Below are 13,817 nucleotides of genomic sequence, written 5' to 3'. Positions count from 1 at the left end.
TCAATAGTAACAACAAAAAATTTATGTATGAACTAAAACACATTAAAATTATTTTTAAATTATATTCTTGACAATAATATTTCTGCATCACCATATTTTTGTATCATGATATTTTCCCCAATATTTCTGTCTCCTTATATTTACAACTCAATATTTTGTCCAAATACCTCTGCAGTCTTGTTTTTTTAATATAATACCACATCTCGGACATTCTATTTAATGTGTGGCAATCAGATGCAATCTGAACATGAGTCACCAAACTTGAATTGAACTGCTGGACTGAACTCCGATCTTTTTGATCATTCGCAGCATGGTTTCAGGAGGGGGCACAGTACGGAGTCTGCCCTCACCATTGTGCTCCACAACATCCGCACTAGAGTGGATAGGGGCCAGACTACCCTGCTCATCCTCCTGGATCTCACAGCTGCGTTTGACACCCTCTCTCCCTCGGTAGTAACATCTCGACTGAGGAAGATAGGGGTAGAGGGGTCTGCACTTAGCCTACTGACCTCCTTTCTTAATCGGAGAGAACAGAGAGTCAAGCTGGGAGAGTTTCTATCTCCATCCCTTCCTGTGCACTGTGGGGTTCCTCAGGGGTCGGCATTAAGTCCGACCCTCTTCAACATCTATGTAACCCCACTGGCCAGGCTTATTAGATCTTTTGGGATGGAGGTAGTCTCCTATGCCGACGACACGCAGATTCTGGTGTCTCTCGCCCAGTCTGTCACTCTGACTGCCTCCAATTTTAGACTATGCATGGAGGCAGTCGCCCAATGGATGATCAGCAATTCATTGAGGCTTAACGGCGAGAAGACGGAGATTCTGGTGTTCGGCGGAAAGGAGGAGATATGGTCGGCGGAATGGTGGCCCACTTCTTTGGGAGCCTGTCCAGCACCTACGGGCCTGGCTAAGAATTTGGGAGTCCTGATCGACCCCTCGCTTAGCATGCAGCAGCAGGTGAACAGAACAATTGCCACCTGCTGGGGTGTCGTGTTATCCACATTCTAAGGAAGATCAAACACTACCTATCCCCGCAAGTGAGAAAGCAAGTCGTGGTAGCCCTCATAGGGTCGAGATTGGACTACTGTAACGCGCTGTATGCAGGGATCAACAAGGGCCTGCTGCAGCGTTTACAAATGGTTCAGCACGCCGCAACAAGGTTTGTTTTAGACCTGCCTAGACGTTCATCAGCCACCGCTGCTAGGAAACTCCTCCACTGGCTTCCGATGGAGGATAGGATTCTTTTTAAAATTCTCTGCCTGACATATGGAGCCTTGGCGAGAAATAGGCCGGGAGGAATAGGAGACCTTTTGGTCCCTTATAGCCCTTCCAGAAATTTACGCTCTGCCAAGAAGTCTCTGCTACGAGCGCCCCGCATTCGTAGAGCTAAGTGGGGGGGCAGAGCTTTCTCGAGTCTTGCGCCCAAATGGTGGAACACCCTACCGGATGAAATTAAGTCCCTGCCTACTATGCAAGCCTTCAGAAAGGCTTTGAAGACTCGTCTTTTTGCCAAAGCCTACCTGTAGTTTTTGTCTTTGCCTTTTTTTGGGGACTTTTGTCTATTAGGCGCCTTGATGCCTTCGGGTTTTAGTTGCGCATTATAAGTTGTTTTTCATTCATTTTTCATTCATTCATTCAACTGACTGATCACCCTTGCCAGCCCCAAAAGAGGCAGAGACTAAGGAGTGGGTTCTTTCCATGTGATTACCTCGCAATGGCACCTGTGTCCTGAGGTTCCTGGCTTCAGGGACAGGACAGCTGTTACAATGATTGCCTGGATTAGTGGACTTAATTTATGGTCCAGGGAATGTTTTCAATCATTCTGTACATGTAAAGAAATTTGAAATTGAAGGCTAAAAATTAAGTGGTATCCTCAGATCGGTTGAATAGTAATACAGGTTAACAATACAGAGACTCAAAATGAGGGAAAAGCTCACCAAAGTAGGGAAAGTTGATAAGTATAAATTATAATTTAGCACTCACATGGAAAATAACCCATGGCTAAAAGCAGAATATACATTCTGTGTACATTATTGATAATGAAATATGGCCTTTACCATCATGGAATAGGTACGCCATTATCTATTGTGATCATCATGCAAATCTTGGGCAGGCTATTGATACTGGCTATCAGTGTTGTTAAGAAAGTATCACCACCATGCGCGAATGCCAGATGATGACGTCCCTACTTTAACATGAATTGTCTCCCTATCAAGTTACCCTAGGTCATCTAGTAATGACTTGTAATTTATAATCCTATTTTTTACTTCTTGACCGATTTACTCGCATAATTGTCATCCTTTAAATACACTGGTTCATTATGACCCTTCATATCCGATCATGTTAATTTTAAGCTTGGTTCAGATTCCAGTCGAGGTTTCCCCTTTTCCCGACTCATTTTGAGTCTTTCTACTACCTCCATTAGCAATCACGTGCCTTGGTTTCCTGGGTTACGGACACTAATAGGAAGCGAGTCTTCCAGTCCCGACCCCGCCGAGAATACGCCGGCTGTATTTTCGAATCGGTAAGCCTGCTCGCCATGACGGCGACTTACCAACTACATGTGCTAATTTGAGCAATCAGCATCAGAGCATAACACTAACCTGTTGCTCAGTTTTTTTTCCATTCCCCAGCGGGTGACTCCTGATTCACTCTGAGCTCCGCGACCCCGTGGGCACGATCTGTACCCAATTAATACAATCTGGCAAGCCAACACTTGCAGTCCCGACCCCGCCGTGAAGACGCCGGCTGTATTTTTGAATCGGTAAGCTTGCTCGCCATGACGGCGATTCAGCAACCATGCATGCTACTTTGAGCAATCTGAATTGAAGCATAATACAAACTTGTTGCTCTGTTCCTCCATTCCCCAGCGGGCGACTCTTGATTCACTCCGAGCTCCGTGACACCGTGGGGACGACTTGTACCTAATTAATATAATCCGGTAAGCTAACGCTTCCTAGTTTGTACAATATCAACTTAACCAGCCCCCCCTTTTTTTACATAAGCAATAATATAACCCCTTATTCCTTCAGATACTTCGTCTGATTTCCAGTGCCCAGCGTCCCCGGGTCAGCTTTCTAATCTTGCCTCAAACGTCAGTTTCTACAAACCAAAAAAAATGTAAGCTCTTCAATTTTGAATATCTGACCTTTACTGTGGTCCCGATGCACTTAATTTGCCCATGTGGACCATTTTCCATAATAATTTACACAGTGCTTGTATTCCCGCAGGACGCCATGATTTTCCTGAGGAGGCTCTCAATGTAATCCCAAGACAGAGTGTACCGAATAAATAGGTAGGCCCCTTAATGGTGTGTTTGTTTATTCTAATTTCTACTATGTAGCAATTGCAATGTGATAAATAGGCAAGTAATTTGTACCTATGTTTAACATTAATAGGTTGCTAGTCCCCCCCCAACGTCCTGATGAAGACCCCGCCGCAAGGGTTTTAATGATTCCTGCACTATCTGGGGGTCGACAGCTCTCCCTCCCTTTCCAGTCCCCCATCCACAAATGTTACATACAGTGTATTATTGTGGGGCATGTGACTTATGAAATAATTTGTTTGGATTAATGACCGTTCTGTACATTTATAATTGGATTTCAAATGTATCAGATACATATCTGATTTTAATGTCACTATTCCCAACCTGCACTACCCTCACTTTATCACTTTCCCTTCACCCTCAGGGGCACTATCCAACCTTTTCCAATTTAGCAATGTTGGATACTATATCCTGTTTTGTCTAGTATGTGATTCAAACATTTAGACTCATTAAATGTTTTCTGATTTGATTTAATTTGTATAGAATCATTTAATTCTTACTGGGACCCCTTCCCTTTCAGCATAAAAGCAGAAGGGGCGGCAGTTGGGAGGAGGGTGTTCTGCATGATGTTATGAGTTACTTAATGTGTTTGTCTTTACTTGTAACATCTGCCTCAAGCTGAACCTGTTCACAAACTGGAGCCCTCTTGACTCTAAAGGAGAAATATCTGGGATCATGTGTGCTGCAACACTCGCTAGTCATGCACCAGGGAAATGTGAGGATTGGATGTGAGCTTGCGTTGGATGATTCCTCGAAAGATCACTTGTAATATAAAAAAGCACACAGACACCCATACAGCCACTCTCGCATTCACTTACTCATCTATACAGTCACTTACATACCCCATCACTCACTTATACTGCCTTTCACATACCCATTTACTCACCCATATACCACTGACAAATGCACTCACTCACCGACACAGCCACACCCACACCCACACAGTTACCCATACATCCCCTCTCAGATGCACTCAATAAGCCATACAATTGCTGACTCACCCAGTTACTCATCCATACAGGCAGTTGCACACACCCTCACCCACCCACACAGACACGCAGATGCCCAAAGAGCTACTCAGACAACCAATCACTCACTCATACATAATCTCACATACCCACTCACATCCCCATACAGCCACTTAGACACCACCTGACAGACAGATGCAGACATTCACACAACCAGTCACTCACCAATACATTCATTGAGATACCTAATCACTCACTTATACAGTCAGTCACGCACCCACTGAATCACCCATACAAGCACTCATACACCCACTGATTCACAAATACACCTTTTTATATATATTTAACACCCGTAAACATTTTAAAAACACTCACAAGGGCCCATTAGGATGGCGGGTGGACCTAGCGGTGCTGGGACTGACCGCCGGGGTGCGGCAGTCCCACATCGGCGATTAGGATGCCACCGCCACCGTGGCGGTGGCATCCTCCATTCCCGATTCAGAAAAGGGGGTGGTGATGAACAGAGTGTCTGAATTAAGCAGACCACTCTTACCCAGTCCAAAGATCAGGGCTTGATCCATCCCCGTTATTTATCTCACTGCACCATCCCAGCTCAGAACCTGGCTATATGCAAATCAGTCTGTCCCTGGCCCAGTGCATCATGGGAACAGGGCAGACTAAACTATCAAGCCAATTCTTCACCAGAAAGGAGACAAGCTACCGGGGACCGGTTTCTGGCATTTCAGCCGTCTTCGGCCCGGCTTGCTTGAATCCTGATGGTGCAGTGAGAAAGGGACTCATGTCTGAGTATACCCTGCCACACCTATAGTGGCCAAAAACGATTCAGAAAAGGGGGTGGTGATGAACAGAGTGTCTGAATTAAGCAGACCACTCTTACCCAATCCAAAGATCAGGGCTTGATCCATCACCGTTATTTATCTCACTGCACCATCCCAGCTCAGAACCTGGCTATATGCAAATCAGTCTGTCCCTGGCCCAGTGCATCATGGGAACAGGGCAGACTAAACTACCAAGCCAATTCTTCACCAGAAAGGAGACAAGCTACCGGGGACCGGATTCTGGCATTTCAGCTGTCTTCGGCCCGGCTTGCTTGAATCCTGATGGTGCAGTGAGAAAGGGACTCATGTCTGAGTATACCCTGCCACACCTATAGTGGCCAAAAACGATTCAGAAAAGGGGGTGGTGATGAACAGAGTGTCTGAATTAAGCAGACCACTCCTACCCAGTCCAAAGATCAGGGCTTGATCCATCACCGTTATTTATCTCACTGCACCATCCCAGCTCAGAACCCGGCTATATGCAAATCAGTCTGTCCCTGGCCCAGTGCATCATGGGAACAGGGCAAACTAAACTACCAAGCCAATTCTTCACCAGAAAGGAGACAAGCTACCGGGGACCCGGGCACACAGCACCGCCCGCCACAATGCTGGAAATGCACTGCGTGCATTGTCATGCACAAGGTGACAGGCACCGCGAGGTGCCTGCCATCATGTCCATGACAATGCAGGGGGTAGCATGGGTACCCCCCCCCCCCATGTGCACCCCCCAACAGATTTTTTTATTTTTGCGTGTTCGCGGGGCGCTTGGCGTGTTCGCGGGGCGCTTTGCGTGTTCGCAGGGTTTTTTTTGTGCGAGACCGCGATGCGCCCTCTGGTTCATCCCTGCCACCCTCTCGTTTTTTGTGCCCTTCTGCCCTCTGCCCCACTTGTTTTTGTGCCCTTCTGCCCTCTGTCCCACTTGTTTTTGTGCCATTCTGCCCTCTGCCCCACTCAATGCTGTGCCCTTCTGCCCTCTGCCCCACTCTGTGACCTTCTGCCCTCTGCCCTACTCCTGTTTTATTTTAGAATGGCACCGGCAAGCTGCTCGAGCACCTGCATTTTATCTATTAGTGCTTCCTGTTGAAGCTAACTTAGTAACTATTTTAGAATGGTGCTGGCAGCTTGCCGGCGCCGTTCTAAAATAGTTACAAGCTTGAAGCTTGAACTTTTCCCCCCGGATCCGTTCCGCTCGCGGATTCGCGGATTTTCTGCAAATTCGCGGGAATTCGCGAATCGCGAATTTGCCGAAAATCCGCAAAATCCGCGAGCAGAACGGATTTTGCGCCCATGCTTACTTGTGATGTACTTCGATCTCTGACCTCATAAAGACTGCAGAGGGGTTGTGTTAGAAATAAATACACATATATTTGATATTTATCTTGTGTGGTGTCCTTTCATTCAAGGGATTATAATTGGTAAAACAGCTTGCTTCACATGCTCTCTGAAGTTTTAGCCTAAGACTGCCGGTCCATGCTACCAATAGGATAGCTTTCTATAAGGTTGACTTTACAACCACCATCAATAAGGGTCGATTAGACATGTGCAAGGTGCCCACTAGAATAGTGGGCATCATATGCCAGGCTAACTTCTCACAACGGTGTCAGTGGATGAAGTATTGTGTAACTGGATGAAGCAGGGTGTCAGTGGATGGAGCGCGGTGTCAGTGGATGGAGCAGGGTGTCAGTGGATGGAGCGCGGTGTCAGTGGATGGAGCAGGGTGTCAGTGGATGGAGCGCGGTGTCAGTGGATGGAGCAGGGTGTCAGTGGATGGAGCGCGGTGTCAGTGGTTCGGCCTGGGTGGCTTCTCATACACAGGTCTGAGGTTCTTGGCACAGACTGTTGGAATGACGGACATGCCGCGTGATTCTCGGCAGGGCCCGGGTGTTCAAATTCTGCTTCTTACGGGGTCATCTGCGGTGCTCAGCGGGGGTCAGGGCGGCGCCCACAGTGGCCTCGGGGTTGGATTCTCCACATGTCTAGGCCCGAGTTTCAGGCTGGGCTCTCACCCTCCACCCCGACCCCTCCTCCCCCTCTCTCCAGGCCTGGACGCCAGCACTGGGCTCTCATCACACGGTATTTTCCAGTCATCATGCCCCGGGTTAATGAGCCTCCCGCCGATAAAGAGCGCGTTTCACCTGCTGATTCCGGCCTGATGGCTGCTCGGAGCGGGAGGTCGTGTTTGCTTTACCTCCTCCCGCCTGCCGGCTGTGCGTTCCCAGGGCGGTGATAAGCTGAGCTCTGATGCAGGGGTGCACCGAGGCGGCCGGACACATGGGGTAGGAGACCCTCGTTCCTTCCTTCATATCTCCCTCGTTTCCTCTTTCTATCTTTCTTTCTTTCGTTCTTTTTGTTTGTTCTTTCTTTCCTTTGTTTTTCCTCTCTTTCTCCCTTTTTTTCTTTTTTTGCCTTCCTCTTTCTTTCTTTCTTTCTTTCTTTCGGTCTTTCTTTTATTTGTTCTTTCTTTCCTTTTCTGTTTTCTTTCTTTCTTCTTCTTCCTTTTCCCTTTTTCTTTTTTTTCCTTCCCCTCTCTCTCTCTTTCTTTTTCCCTTTTTCTTGTCCTCTCTCTTTCTTTCTTTCTTTCGTTCTTTCACGTTCTTTCTTTCTTTGTTTTTGTTTCTCTTTCTTTCTTGCTTTCTCTCTCTCTTTCTTTCTTTCTCTTTCTTTCTTTCTTTCTTTCTTTCTTGCTTTTTTCTTCCCTTATTTATTTATTTCAGTGGGGGGCTTAACTCAAATCGCCAGTCATCTTAATATGAAGCGCGCAAGACCCCATTAATATGAACAACAATGAAATGTGGCATCATATGGAAATAAAACGATGCTATAGAGGGGACACTGAACCCGTCATTGTCTCTAACACTGGTACATCCATCCCTTCACAAATTAATTGAATAACAGCCAGAGACCCACTTGTTCTTTTTGTTTGAAGAATAACTTTTTGTAATTAAAAGCATAAAGTCAAAAACACATGACATATGGACACTCAATTACAAAATTGTTTAATAGGCAGGACCCAAATATATAGCCCACTAGACATCAAATGGATGACCCCCAGTCCCTCACTTTTCATTCAAACATGTATCCTGAACTCCCAGTCCTGCCAAGTATCACGCAACAGCTGTGACTCTAACGCATTTCATTGTGGTGATCCGCATCACCGCACTGAAATGCATTGTCATGCATGTTAATGCCTGCCACTCACTGTGGTTTGGCTCCTCAACTGATGGCCCCCGCACGCCGCTTCTCCATCCTTCAAGCACTGGCACGCACGGTGCCGGTGCTCCGGCAGCTCCCTGCCCTGCCTGGACCCTCTGTGGAGAGTCCTTGGCCGAGGCCTGCTGGCTCTGCTGTGCTGCGCGTGCTGCAGGGGTCTCCCCCCGGTGAGAAAGGCCCGAAGTTTCACAGTGCTGGTGGGTGTGGCCGGGATCCCAATGCAAGATGGCCGCCAAAGTGGAGGGACGTGGGCCGAATCTGGTAATATCCTGACACGAGGGGAATCCTTGCTGCCCAGCAATGGCTTATGATGGCAAAGAGGCCTTGGAGAGAGCCACTTCAATAAAAAAAAATTAAAACATTCTAGCTCAGACGGACCAAAAGGTATTAAAACATGGCAGTATGGGTGTGCATGGTCTGGAAGGCCCTTTGCAAAGGTTAGCTGGTCATTTTTCGGTTGCCTTTTTCTGTATTTGGTTGTTAGACTGGTGCTAATGATGTGAAATCTTTGCTCAGACAGTTTTACTATGCTCAAAAGTTACAAAATAATGAAGCAATAGTATCCAAAGATGTTCCACATTATGTCTCATAATTTGCTTTTTCTTGTGGCATAATATAGTCAATCCTGCTGCATAATTTGATGCCCCCCTGCTGCATAATGCCTGGTGCTCTGGCATTATTACAGTCCAGGGCCCAGAAAGCTAGTCCCACTTCGCAACGAGCCCAAGAAAGAGGTGGATGCACAGTTTTTTACCACACCCAATCCAAACTTTATTTTTCTCCATGAAAACCACCTACTGGGCAATAAATGCAGGTTCCTGCGACCTCGTAAAAGCAGAGTGAGGCACAGTTCGGGTTTACTTTGGGCTCCAGAGGTGAAGAAATCCCGGCCTTTGGGTCAATCCAAGTGACCCGGACAAATCCCTGTGGATGTTACAGGAAATAAATAGGGAATCAAATGAGGAGAAACTGACAATAATTAAAGCTTACTTACCACTTGGTATTAAATTCATCACCCTAGAACAGATGTAGGAAGCCTAATACCGGTCGGTAACGGCCAAAATTACCGGATTTCGGCCGTTACCGACCGGTATTAGGCATTTGAGATGTAGGGGCCTAATTTAAGGATTCGGTACCGAATCGGTAATTTAAGGAATTGGTAAATTGCCGAATTCTTAAATACCGATTCGGTAAATTACAGAATCCTTAATGTAGGAAGCACTCAAGTGAGTGCTTTTCACTTGTAAGGATTCGTTATTTACCACCAACTACAAGTTGGTGGTAAATAACGAAAATCGTTAAAAAAGCTATTTTGTGCTTTTTAAACAGTGCCATGTGGCAGACATACTTGCCCTTTGGGCATGTATATGTGCCACATGTGCACTCATGTACTATTCAGGGGTGCAAGAGAATGTCAATGTGCCACCCTGCCACCCTGGTAGGTCTTCCCCCTCTTACCGATTCAGTATTTACTGACTCTGTAATTCTCATTCATTCCATTGGGCCTCCAGGCCCATAGGAATGAATGGGGAATACCGAATCGATAAATACCGAATCAGTATTTACCAAATTTTACTGATTCGTTAAAAATTACCGAATGAATACCTACATACCATTTACCCTTTCTAAAATACCGAATCGGTAAAATTCAGTATTTTAGAATCGGTAAATGGTGTTTACCTATATCTGGCCCTTAATTCTTTAACCCTTTCGATGCTGATGACGAGCTCAGCTCGTCATCACCCACGGGTGTCGTGTGCTGATGACGAGCTGAGCTCGTCATGGTGCCACTAAAATGGCATTTTCCAGCACAGGGGGGGGAAAACGCCCAGCAGCCATGTGGTTAAATCCAGAAGCACTCTTGATTTTAGTCACTGATTGCAGCCTTCCTACGCAGGATGGCCCAGGCACTGTCACTCGGAAAAACTACAAGGTAGAGAGGACTGGTACATACACAATTCTACAGCAACTATAGGACTTATGGGCATTTGGTGATAGGAACAACCACACACATGGCAAGATTCCCACGCATCGAACTTCAGAGGATCATGTTCCAGGCTAGATTATATCCCCGTGCCACTAACGCAGGATGCGAGTTATAACTTTGGTGAGGTATATCTTATCAATCTCCTCTGATCACAAGGACGGTGACAATCATAAGTCAAAAAAATTGGATGGAGGCAGCATCCATGGGAGTTAAACCAAGAGGAGACCTAAAGGCCCTGAGACACCCAACAGAAGTGTATTTGAAGGAAAACAAAGGGACGGTACAATCAGAAGTTACCATCTGGGAGTCATATTAGGTGGCGATTAGGGTGTAGGCTATGTCGGCAGTCACCATGAGCCACAGGAAGAGCAAATGATGGATACGTCATGGACTAGACGCTCTGCATAGCACTGCTCAGAGAAGAACACCGACAACGCATGGGAAGGGAGGCCAGAGCAACTACTGAAAAAAATAACACCGAATATATGAAGCCAGCACTGAGGTGGACACGCTTAAGACATGGTGGTCATAGAGAGAAGGGCCAGAGGTGAGACCGACTTATCATATTGAATCGAAGGGAATTATTGGAATCAGCCGAGGAGGTTAAGCAGGTGTTTGCGCAGTACCTCAACACATTATATGAACTTAGACTCCAAAGCTCAAAGGACAAAGTGGCTAAACTTGTAGACGATATCCAGCTTATCACTCGGTCATTAGAGGACACAGAGAAAATGGAGGAGGAGATAGGATTGGAGGAAATACCAGAAGTGATCAAACAACTTAAAAGTGGCAAAACCCCAGGTCCAAAAGGCTTCAGACCGAGTTTTTCAAATGCCTTAGTGGACAGCTGGGGGAACCCATCCGTCGTATGTTGTATGGGGCAAGAATGGAAGGAAAACTATTGTACTACTGAATATAATATTGTAGTCATTATACAACCATAATGTTGACAAGGCTATATATATATATAATTAAAACTACAAAATATTGAATACAAAATATTATCCTACAAAAACATCTAAAGTTAATAATATATATTAGGTTATAATAATATTAACTATTCAATATATCATTAAAAATAACAAAAATATTGAAAATCAAAATAGTTATACAATATATAATATTTATTTTTTAAATATCAGATATATTTCATAAAAAAATAATTTACAATTTAAAAAAGTTGGAAAACCTTTATAAAATGTATATTATGTATCATCAAAATGCACACATTGTGTAAATATTTTCTTTAAAAACACATAATTTAAAGAAAAGTTAATTACAAATAATATAACTTAGACAGGAAACATGTTTAATTTACAACATTGAAATCAATAAAAAATAGTTTTATAAATATGAATGTGTCTGATAATAACATTTAAATGAATTCAAGTCACATTCTTCAGAAAATCTTTTTCATTAAAACTATTAAAAAGATAAAACATTCCTCACCCAAAATATGTACACAGATATTTAAAACACTAATAACCTAAAACCCTTATACAGCCCAACAGCCCAAAACATAACCCAAAACAATATATATTCAAATATTAAATAAAGTAATGCAAAATAATATTAAACATTTATTTCACTTCAAATATAATAAAAACATTATTTTAACACACTCACCACCCAAACCCCTATAAAACATGTAAAAAAATATACAACATAATAAAATATTTTTGATAAATAAAAACATTAGAGTTTTGCAGCATAAATGTGATGTCAACAACGAAACAGTGGTACAGGTATTGAACAGACAGTTGTCAAAAATAGAAATGGCTGAGCAAGCGGTTGAGAGACAAAGTGCTACTTTTCCCGTTCTTAATCCCTTCGCCGCAGGGCGAATTCCGCTGCGGCGAGGGGGGTCTAGGGGGTGGGCGTGGTGCTTCGGTGCTCGTGACGGCACCACGCCGTCATGAGTCACGGGCGGCGTGTGCTTATGACGGTGTTGTGCTGTCATGACTCCGCCCGCTCATTAATTCGCCCGCACAGGTGGGGAATTAGTGCTGCGTGGGCGGAGCGGCAGAGGCATGACGGCACCACCCCGTCCTGAGCTTATGGCTACCGTGACTCATGATGGCGTGGTGCCGTCATGAGCATGCAAGGGGTTAAACATTGCGCTGAGTGCGGAGCATATACCGGGTCTGAGGAACAATGTGACTGACATCCTGTCTCGTTCACAGTGGAAGACGTTCCATGGGCTGGTCCCAGAACGATCTATTGGCCCGGAGTGATGCCGGAGGATGTTTGACTGTTGAGCATTTGACAATCGGAAACCTGTGGAAAGCATCATTGGTGCCTCCAACCTCAAGTACCTACTGGATGGCCTTTTCGGAAGTTGTGGCCAGCAGGCAAGGTTGAAGGGTAGTGACAGACGCCGATTGCAAGAGAGGAAAGAAGGTATAGAGAGATATGTGAATGACCCATCTCCCACTAAGATTGATGAAAAGTTAGACGGTATTCCATTCTTTGGGAAGGTGTTTTGGAGCCGTGATCTGGCAGGAGGTGATTTGTGCAGAAGGACAGTAGAAGCATTGGCAAAGTTAAAGGTAAACAGTGGATGGCGAACAAATAACACTATCGATACGGAAGAGGTTGGTGGCCAGATTGAGTGAGGTACACTTTCAGAATGGGATTGCGAGTTATACAGGGTGTTGTTCATAGTTGAGTTCGTCCAGCTTTCAGGATTTCAGAGGTGATAGCAGGGCAAAGAAGTGGGGGAGAAGGGTAAGAGTGGGTCCCTATGTGGAATGGATGTAGCAAAACAGACCGAGGAGTAAGGGGGCGTAAGTTTGGTTGAACAGAATGGGGATTGAGAGGGTGTATCCTTGGGTATGGGTGACAGGATTTAGAAAGAGAGGGAAGACTAAAAGGCAGAGTTTCTTTGTGATGAAGAGCAGTGGCAGAGTAAAGGAGGTGAAGTGTTGAGAGTGATGAGGACAGGTTCAGCTCAGTGTGGTGTGAGGGAAAAGGAGTTCAGGACTTACTCCTTCCACACAGGGGTGAACACAGGAGAGGTACACGCATGGCTGAGCAGGAAGGAGGGAATGAGATTAAAGGGTGAAGATGGCGGCATGGCCTCCCATCTGTCCACCCAAAGAACATAACAAGCTGTGGGGGGATTTTCAGTGTGGAAATTCAATATTCATTAGAAAAGGAAGAAGAAAAAGGAAAAAACAGAAGAAGGAATAGAGACATACCGCGTAACAGCAGGATGCAGATGGAAGATGGGAGATTGATAGCACTGCTGTTTAAGACCTAAATTTGGGTCATCTAAGACCTAAGTTTTGTTGATCTATTTGTTATGAGGGATATCACCGCTATCTAAGACCTACGTCTGGGTGATCTATGTGATATGCGGGATAGTACTGCTGCCTACACCCTTAGTTTGGGTACTATATTTGATATGAGGGATTTTGGACTTGGCCCTTCTGGCAGGTTCACCCTTGAACTTTTTGCTTTTGGTATGTGACCTGGTGATTGTGATT

This window comes from Lissotriton vulgaris, chromosome 2_1 (genome assembly GCF_964263255.1).
Source record: "Lissotriton vulgaris chromosome 2_1, aLisVul1.2, whole genome shotgun sequence".
In the NCBI taxonomy this organism is placed as follows: Eukaryota; Metazoa; Chordata; class Amphibia; order Caudata; family Salamandridae; genus Lissotriton; species Lissotriton vulgaris.
Note: the sequence above shows the minus strand (reverse complement) of the source record.